Consider the following 10,401-nt stretch of genomic DNA (forward strand, 5'->3'; position numbering starts at 1 on the left):
TCACACTTAAGCCTACATCTCTCACCAAAATATGACCCGAGGTCCTAAGCTCCGCTTATACTACAAATGATGACACTGATATATATGTAGGTAATAAAAAGCCTCGGAACCATGCATACTGAGAACACGCTACTCTTCCTGCAGAAGCCATGGGAAAGAGAGAACATTTGGCACTGTTGCTGGGGAGACTAGCATGAGAAGTAATGAATAAACATATGCAAGTATGTGTAAAGAACATACTACCATGAACTATCACAAACACATTACTTAAGGGCCAGAAGAGTAAAAAACTTTTCCAACTCTAGCCAAAAGTATCAACCCCAAGCATCAACCTTGGGTTATTACCTTAAGAAATTTATTATTTCTTAAAAAGCATCCACTTAAAGAGAAAATTAGGCTATCCAATGGACACTAATTAGTAGAGCTCACAATTTTAAACATTTCACCTTTTTACAGAAGAGCGATCCTACCTAACCATGAAATGTTATGGCCCGAGAAGAGGTTAAGGTTTAACCCTAACCCTAAACCCATTCCTATAAAAACCCACTCCACCCCCTCATTCTTCTTCTTCCACATCTAGACTCCATCCTCTTCCAAGCCCTATGCGACCATGTGGCGACCACCATCCCACTCCCACCCTCATCATTGAGTTGCTTCGAGGCCTTCTTGCAGTGATAACCTATTCTTTCGTCATCAACGATCCTCTTACATCAAGAAAGCATTTGGAGAGCATTGAAGGTGATCATCTCCTACTCCCTTTGAATTCTTGTCAAGAATTCTGTCTATCAAGTTTCCACCACCACCACCTCCATCTCCTCCCTCCACCACCACCCCCCACACCCCCACCCTCCCCTCCCCCCTCTTAAACCCCCCCCCCTCCCCTCCATCCCCGGTGCCCCCCCCAAACACCCTTTTCAATCCCCCCTCCTGAAGTGGCCCAAAGGCCTACCTATACGGGCGACCCAGCCCCTCCGCAAAGTCTACTGGCGTTATGCCGACCATGCACCCCAAACCATTGGCATTGTGCCCTCTAGTGGCCTCTCTGCCTCAACAGCTCTGCCAATGCCCCCTCCATCACCATCAGCTCCTTCGTATCCATTCTTGTGCCCAACCTCCCTCCGCATTTACACCTGCACCTGACCTCCATCCACCTTCCGCCTCAAGCTTGCTACCAACCTCCCTCCTCTCCCCTTCCAACCCCCTCCACCTCCACTCCCCACAGCCCCCTTCCCCCCCTCTCACCGCCATCCCCCTCTCCCACCTGTCAGTGACAACCTCCCCCCCTCTCCCACCCGATGACCTTTTTTTTAAAAAGACCTAACCCTAACCCAACCCTAATCACTAACCTTAGTTAGCTTAACTCCTTCACGTTGGGTTAGTTGTTGTTAGGTTAGCTTAGCTTAGCTTCTATTAGGTTAGGTTAACTACCATTAGGTTGGGTTAATTGTCATTAGGTTAGGTTAATTATCATTAGGGTAGTATAACTGACAGTTAGGTTAGGTTAGACTAAATAGGTTAGAGTAATTGACAATCAGTGTAACTAACATTTCCTTTAACTAATAGTTAAAGTAATAGGATAATTAAAGTGACTAGCTAGTTAGACTAACCAACCCTAGTCCAGTTCCCTCAAATATAAAGTCCATTCACACCACACTTAAGGCCCAAGACCCTCCAAAAGGCTTAATTTTGACCCAAATTTGACCTCCATAACTCGCTCATTTAGTGCCCAAACCAGACCCCAACCAAACTAATATCACACACAAAAATACCACACTACGAGAAATTTTTCTGCTCATTTCACACCATTTTGGCATCCCTAGCACTCGTTAATTCGTGCCCTCGTGTGGGCCACTTTTTGCACTAATTCGCATACATTTCCACCCTGACCTCCGATTGACGATGTATAGCACAAATACGCAAGCCAGGAAAATGCAACTCAAGCAGGAGTTGCATAATGTGCAGAGAGAAAATATGAGTATCAATGACTACCACATGAAGGTGAAGAAGATTGTAGATGCACTTGATTCTATTGGGTCGCCAGTGGAAGATGATGATAGGCAACCAATAGTTGCACAAGCACCCCCAGCTCCAAGGCTGAATCTTGTTCTCATCCGAGGACCCAAGTCTCGCAATTACTCAAAATTCCAAATCCACGACCATATCCAAGAGCGCCAAATCCAACAACTTCAAAATGAGGAAGTGGATTCGTAATTCGAGTATGAAGCTGAGTACCCAGTGTACTATGTGGAAATATAGAAGCTTTAATCCCTGTGTATGTGAATCAAGTTGGGCCCAACACATATCGAGCATGCTACGGTTGTGGAGAAAATCACTCGATCGCAGAATGCCCTCATTGTGGTAGCCCTACTACTTTCCAACCACTTTGCAGAGATTGTGGCATTGGCCATGCTTGTATGGATTATCCCATGAAAACTAAGGTCCCACAATAAAATGAGGCTAAGCCTGATGTCCCAATCATTTGGCATTATTGGGATGGACCAACAAAGTCTCGCACCCGCAAGCATATTATCACCACCTGTGAATGTACTTACATGCTAGCAAAAAGAGGCAACCAAGGGGCCTACTATTCCAATTCAATCTAGAAGACCTCTCCAACAAAAAGAACAAATGCCTATACCTTCGCCAAGCACATCAACATTAGCTCCAGAGCCTAACATAAAAGAAGTTCCATAGCCTTATGCGGGAGTGGAGAAGGCTTGATTGCAGGCACTTCAACAATGGGTGCAAAAATAACAAGCTCAATTCAATGCTCAGAAGCAAGCACAAGATCTAAACCCTAGACTTGGCCCCACCAAGTATTGACACTATACTCAAGCCTCTATTCAACCACAACATAATGTATTGCTATGCCAACTTGAAGGTGTTGAACTCTCTAGCATTCGAAGTTGCCCTATGTCCATTCCCATTGGAATCCTTTTACAAAATTTTCCCAATCTCTGGGAGAGTTTCAAAAGATGGATTGAATTAGCAAATCCCCCTCCACCTATGGAAGACATAAAAGATATCTTTGTGTGGATGGCTGAAAGAGATGACATACACAACATCACCGTGCCTTTGATCCATAAAGCATTTGATGAATTCCAACGCATTGTGGATGGTGGATCAGGTGTGAATATCCTATCCAAGGATCTCTATGATGAATGGGGTCTCCCACCAATGTAAAAGGCTCATTTCAACATTTGCCTTGCAGGTGATTCATGTGTGCAAATTCCTTGGGTATAGTGAATGGAGTATCCACAAAAGTAGCAGGAGTCTACTTTCCTCTTTAGTTCACAATCTTGGATCTCCCCAAGAAATTCTATCAAATTTTTCTTGGACATCCTTGGTTGCGTGAAGGATCAGTCCTCCATGATTGGGGAACTAATAGACTGATAATACAAAATCGTGACACCATAGTAAGAGTCTGTGGGGATAGGAGCAATAAAACCCATTGTGCCTAGAGCTTTGGATGACACCTCTTCAACCACAATCTTAAGCAAATCAGCCCTCCTGCAACAACATGCCTGTTGAGAGTTGTGGTGCCATGAGCACTTGTAGAGAAAAGGTATGAGTAAAGGGCAAGCTGCCACATGGCACAGAGGAGATATCCCACATGTGAGCAAGCAAATGGATGTAAGTACCCTCACCTATAAAAGCGAGGTTCATTTGAAGTAATATCAATCAAGCACTTTGCACTATCTCAAGATTCTCTTTATGAGTCCAAGCTAATCTATCTTGGAACCTAATTGACTTGAGGTACATGTCATGAGCACTCTCTTCATCATGTTTTCACATAGGTTCCATCCACCTTAGAGTGCTCCATAGATCCTGAGGCACACATGTTTTGTCATGGTATCAGAGCATAGGTCTAGTCTCCTAGATTAGTTGTAGGCATGTCTAAGGAGCTCATGTTTTTCTCCTAGGTTAGTTTTAGTTTTTAGGTTGAGAGATTTCCATCCATAGTTCTTTAGTTGAGTACTCACTGAGAGTTTGAGATTCCCGGTTCTCTAAGGTTTTCCATCAATAGGAAGCAACTGTGTGAGAACTATGCTGTAGAGGTCAATGAGGGCTTGCTTGTGAGGCTTTGCTACATCCCATGCAACTTTATCTTACAACGAGCTACACAGAGACCTACAATGACTCTTGTCAGCTCTACAAGCTCTCTCTCTCCTAGATCCAAGCGCATGCAGTAGCCTCGAACCTTCAACAGCCTTCTACGACCCTCAAAGCAAGGCAGACTCTACACAACAACCTCTGAGCTCCCCCGCCATCAACTCCTATAATGACATGGGCCAGCCAACTGAGCTTCTACGCCTGCAGTGCCTCAAAGCCTTAGCCCAATGCTTCCTCGACGCTCCAGCAATGCTTCTATGTATCCAACAACCACCAGCATCCTCTCATCCAGTAGCTCCACAGAGCCATAGCTTTTGTGCTCCCTTGACACCTACGGCCAGCTGCAGACCCGAAAGCTACAGACCCAAAAGATCCACAGAGCTCCAATATCTACAGCCAGCAGCCTGTGATCAGCAGCTCATCTGGTAGTCCACGGGCTCGACATCCACACAGTAGGTGACTCCTCCATTCCAACAAACTCAAAGATGGCCGACTCTTATCCTGCTGCGTCTCTCCAGCAACCGAAGCTCCTCACGTCCGATTCTACAGAAGACTATACGTGATGACGAGGTTGATGCAAGCAGGCCGAGATGAGCTACGACTCCTCCACCCGTCATCCTCGAGCTCTCTCCATCGAAGCCATCATCATCATCGCACCCTTCTTCCTTCTCCAAGGTCTCACCACAAAAGTGACACATGGTAGATAAGGCTTTAACTGTGGTTAAGGTCAACCTTGGTTAAGTTTATGGTTAGGTTCAATTACTTGGACCATGGTTAAGTTTTCTTAGACTTGGGTTAACTCAATATGGTTAGAAGACTACCACATGGCATAGTGCCACACAAGCACAGTCCCTTTGTAAGCACAGTTTGAATTCTACATGTGAATCCCTATGCCACATCATCAAGACCCCCTCTTCTTCATAGAATCATCGACAAGCCGTAACTTCTAATCCAGGAAGAATTTACACATGCTCCAAAAAGGAAAAATAACCAATTTTTTGAGCTCTATGCACTGTCAACTCAGATTTTTTGTATGCAATTAGATACTGGCAGATTTGAAAGTATCATCAACTGGTAAGACCTTTGCAATGGCAATCCGCACCCCAACTGTTGAGAAGTTCACCAAGGATGGATTTCACATTTGAAAGTATCATCAACTGGTAAGACCTTTGCAATGGCAATCCGCACCCCAACTGTTGAGAAGTTCACCGAGGATGGATTTCACACATGGTCTACACAAATGAGATCTCTCTTGATGCACCAAAAGCTTTGGAAGACTGTAAAAGAAGACATACCCACTGCACAAAATGATGCTTGGAAGGAAAAAGATGAAGCAGCACTATCACTCATTGGATTGCACTTGGGTCCAAACATAATTCATCATATAGACTCTAAGGATCATGCCAAGGATGCATGGGATGAGTTGAACACAGTGTTTGGTGCAAAAGCCAAAAACCAAGAAATCCATCTTAATATTGAATTCTATGGTATGCACATGGGCTTCAATGAATCCATGGCACAATTTGTCAACAAAATCAAAAGCATTATGACTCAATTAGAGGGCATAAATGCAAAAGTAGGAGAGAAAGATGCACTTGCAATTCTCCTTAAAAGCATGCTTGCAGAGTATAGTGCATTGACAACCACTTTGAAGAATTTGCCAGATCCAAAGTTTGAAGAATGTGTATCCTCTCTTCTCGAAAAAGAAAGAGAGTTGAAGGCATCGACATCGACATCGACATCAACACGCAACAGCTATAATGAAGAACAAGCACTATTCAGTAAAACATCAACGAAGTGCTACCATTGCGGAAGGATGGGTCACTATTAAAGTGACTGCAGATTGAAGAACAAACCAAAGTGTCACCATTGCAAGAAGCTGGGACACAAGGAAGAAGATTGCAAATTGAAGAACCAGCAAGTCAACTACACAACATCGTCATCAAGCCATGAGCCAAAAGGTGACATCAATGGAATGTATTGAGAAACAAATACCTTGCCAACCTTGCCTATATTTTGTAAATCAAACCTGACCACCTGAGAGTAGCCATGTAGGCACCCAGGGGAGGATTTGATCTTGTAACTCACATCTGACCACCTTGCAGTAGCCAAAGGATCATGGCACCAAGGGGAGCTATTGAGAGTTGTGGTGCCATGAGCACTTGTAGAGCAAAGGTATGAGTAAAGGGCAAGCTGCCACATGGCACGGAGGAGATATCCCACATGTGAGCAAGCAAATGGATGTAAGTACCCTCACCTATAAAAGGGAGGTTCATTTGAAGTAATATCAATCAAGCACTTTGCACTATCTCAAGATCCTCTTTATGAGTCCAAGCTAATCTATCTTGGAACCTAATTGACTTGAGGTACATGTCATGAGCACTCTCTTCATCATGTTTTCACATAGGCTCCATCCACCTTAGAGTGCTCCATAGATCCTGAGGCACACATGTTTTGTCAATGCCTTAGCGGCAGATACACAAAGTAATGTCAACAATTGGATCCAACCATTGGTGAGACCATTGACAAACTATCATACACTAGATCCAATCTTCTCATCGCAAATTGATGCTAAGGTCATGTAGGTAAAACCTACAGTCACACATGAAGAATCAATAGATCCAAAGGTAGCTAGAGGTGCCATTCTTTATGGTTGACTTTGAATGGAATAGTGATCTTGAAGAAGCTATACATGACAATAAGGATTTGAATTTTCATTGGGACCTAAAAATAGAGGCTAAAAATGCTTTGTTTGAAGAACATGTCTTTGACAATGATTTAGCCATTCTCCATGCCCTAATGGTTGTTGAACTTCCCAAAGTTGATACTCCACAGCTCAATAATAGCAGAAGATCTCGCAAGAAAACCGAAGGAGAAAATCAAGAGGAAATCATTGCAAAGCCAAGGCTGCTGACCACTTCAAGATTGTAGAGTTGTATCTTACCAAGACAGCTCTACCAAAACGTGAGCCACCTCCTCTTGAATGGTCCCCTGATGGACTTGAAGGAGTATGCACAACAAATGAGCCATTACTTGTTGGGAATGCTTTGCTAGTGGAAAAGTTACCCCATAGTTCCCAACATAAAAATTTTTGAAAGTTTAAGCCACATGTATGGATGAAGCTTGATAATAAGACCACAAAATCCTCAAAATTTGGTTGATGATACTACGCCAGTGAAGTACTAGAGTACTTCAAGAACTACACCGGTGGTAGTGTCCCCATAGCAATGCTAAGGCCACTAAGAGAATCTGAAGTACAAGAAATTGATAACATTGGAATGACTCCAATCTATGAGGGACCATCCAAAACTTGCACAATAAACCTTGCCCTTGAAGGGAAGGAAGACTAATTGGTATTCATTGTTGGGAAACAGCTCACACCAAAAGATGAAACAAAGCTAAAAGCACTCCCAATGGAATACTGATACTACCTAGCATGGCCATACAAGGAAATGAAGGGAATTTCTCCAGAATTGGCAATACACACAACACCTATTAGGGAAGGTGCCCACCCTAAGGTATGTGGACCTTATAGAACAAATCCAAAATATGGCACCATGGTCTATGACAAACTAGAAAAACTCTTAGATGCAAGATTCATCTATGAGATAAAGCACACTAATTGGGTTTCACCCATCATCATCGTGCCTAAACACAACAAGAAGCTAAGGATATGTTTAAAGTTAGAGAATGTGAATGCCACCACAATTAGGGATCACTGTCTCATACCCTTAACAGAAATAGTGTTGGAAAAGGTGGCTGGTGGATCCAAGATATACAGCCTCTTGGATGGATTTAGTGGCTATAACCAATTGCAAATTGCCCCTACCGACCAATCAAAAACAACATTTGCTACATAATGGGGCATACTTGTCCATAGAGTCATGCCCTTTAGCCTATGTAATGCCCCGGCCACATTCTAGAGATTCATGTTCACCGCCTCCAAGTCATTTTTAAATAAGTTCCTATAGGTATTCTTGGATGAATTGTGCATCCACTCAAACAAGAAAGACCACTTAAAATGTCTTGAAGCAGTTCTAATCAAATGCAAGGAGTATGGAATCTCCCTAAATCAAACAAAATGCCAGTTCATGGTCACCCATGGAGTTATTTTGGGACACATCGTTTGTCAACATTGGATTGCAACTGACATGGAAAAATTCAAAATCATCATGGAATTACCTCTTGCTACAAATTTCAAAGGTGCAAAGGTCTATATGGGACATGCTGGCTACTATAAAAGATTTATCTTGCAATATGCCATGATAGCCAAACCACTTTACAAATTATTTGTGGAATTTTTATGGATAGAAGAGTGCGACCAAGACTTTGAGCTTTTAAAGTGGCGCCTAACCACAAGACCCATCCTTATATCTCCAAATTGATTTTCATGTTCATACTGATGGCTCCAAGTAAGCAATTAGGAGTGTGCTTTGCCAACTTGGTGAACATAAGAAGGACTACCCATTCTACTTTGCCAGTCGACAACTTAATGATGTAGAAATCAACTATACCAACACAGAAAGAGAAGACCTAGCAATGATGTATACTGTTAAGAAATTTTGACACTATTTATTGGCAAATGATTTTGTCTTCTACACCAATCATCAAGCAACATTGCTTTATCTTGTGAACTGTCCATGTACAACAGGAAGAATAACCAAATGGCTCCTCTTGCTTTAAGAATTCAATTTCAAAATAGTGGTCTGTTCCCAACACTACATTACCGATCACATGTCTCGTGTCAAGTCAAGAGAAGAAGCCATTGCAGTAGAAGATGACTTGCTAGATGCCACACTATTTTAAATAGATGCTATTGTAGAATGGTGTCCAGATATCATTGGGTACTTATTAATGGCAAGAAGATGACCCTCTAAAATGAAAGTAGTGGATGCCAAAAGACTAATTCTACACACTGCACCCTATCAACTCATTGCAGGACAACTATATAAGATGGGCAAGGACCAAGTTTTAAGGAGATGTGTAATGCCTCATGAGATCATGCCAATCCTCAGTGACATCCATGATGGCATTGCAGGAGGACACTTCCAAGGGGAAGCAATAGCAAGAAAAGTCATCCTTGCAAGCTATAAGTAGCCAACCCTTTGGGCAGATGCCTATGAATATGCCAAAAGCTCTCCAAAGGTTGTGATGTATGCCAATGGACAACTAAACCACAACACAAGGACTTCAATCCCCTAACAATTGTTGTAGCACAAATACCATTTACAAATACCAAGGATTTTGTGGGTCCCATCCATCCAGTAGCAGCAAAGGGAACACAGGCACACTACATCATTGTGGCCACTGATTACTTTACCAAATGTGCTGAAGCTAAAGCAGTCAGAAAGGTAGATGCCAAAAACACGGCAAGGTTCTCATATAAGAATGTGAACACCTCCTGATCACAATAGCCAGACGTGAAGCTTACATCAATGCTAAAAGCATGCTAGCAATGTGGTAGAATGCTATTCCTGCAATAGCGAGCGACACAAAACTCTACAAGTACTAAAGCGGTGATCTAAGAGCATAAATAGATCAATTAGTAACAACGCTAAAGATGCATAAAAGTGGAGAGAATTAATACAAGGGATAGGTGGTGGAGGCGACCTAGGCTGAAGGCAAACATGGTGAGGGAGAGGAACAAGAAGGAGAAGAAGGTGCAGAGGTGGGGATGATTGGCCATGGCTATTGTATTAGTGATTAGGCTAAGAGTCATCCTAGGTCAAGAGAGATTAGAGCTCAACTATAGAACTCTACTAATGAGGAAGCTCCTTGGCATATCAACCTATACTAGGCCCCATCCCCAGTCATTCTACTAGACTATCTTCTAGCCCCATGATGCATAATCGTGATCTAAGGACCAGGGAAAAATATAGAGAAGAAGGTCGATAGACATGCAGTACATAATGGCATTGGATATGCAAAATACAAATATTCTTTCCACTTACATGGTGTGAGTCCATAGGTTGATTAAAAAAGTGTTGGTTATTATAACCCTCAATAAGTCATGCTTGATGTGGGTGCACGTAATGGGCTCTATCAAGGGTCAGTAGAAAAGTGGACCGAGAGCCTTGGAAGCAACCGCCAAATAGGTACAACTCAAATTTGCACAATGTCCCATTGAAATTGTGTCGGATAGATGGCACGCATTTTGTCAATGAGGTTATCCAAGAACTCTTGGCCAGCTTTATGGTGGCGATCCATAGAAAAAGCACACCCCACTAACCCCAAGGGAATGGACAGGCCAAATCCACCAACAAAATATTATGCATTATCCTCACCAAG

The sequence above is a fragment of the Dipteris shenzhenensis genome, chromosome 14 (genome assembly GCF_047967505.1).
Source record: "Dipteris shenzhenensis isolate YYH24624 ecotype China chromosome 14, Dip_SZ_1.0, whole genome shotgun sequence".
Classification (NCBI taxonomy): Eukaryota; Viridiplantae; Streptophyta; class Polypodiopsida; order Gleicheniales; family Dipteridaceae; genus Dipteris; species Dipteris shenzhenensis.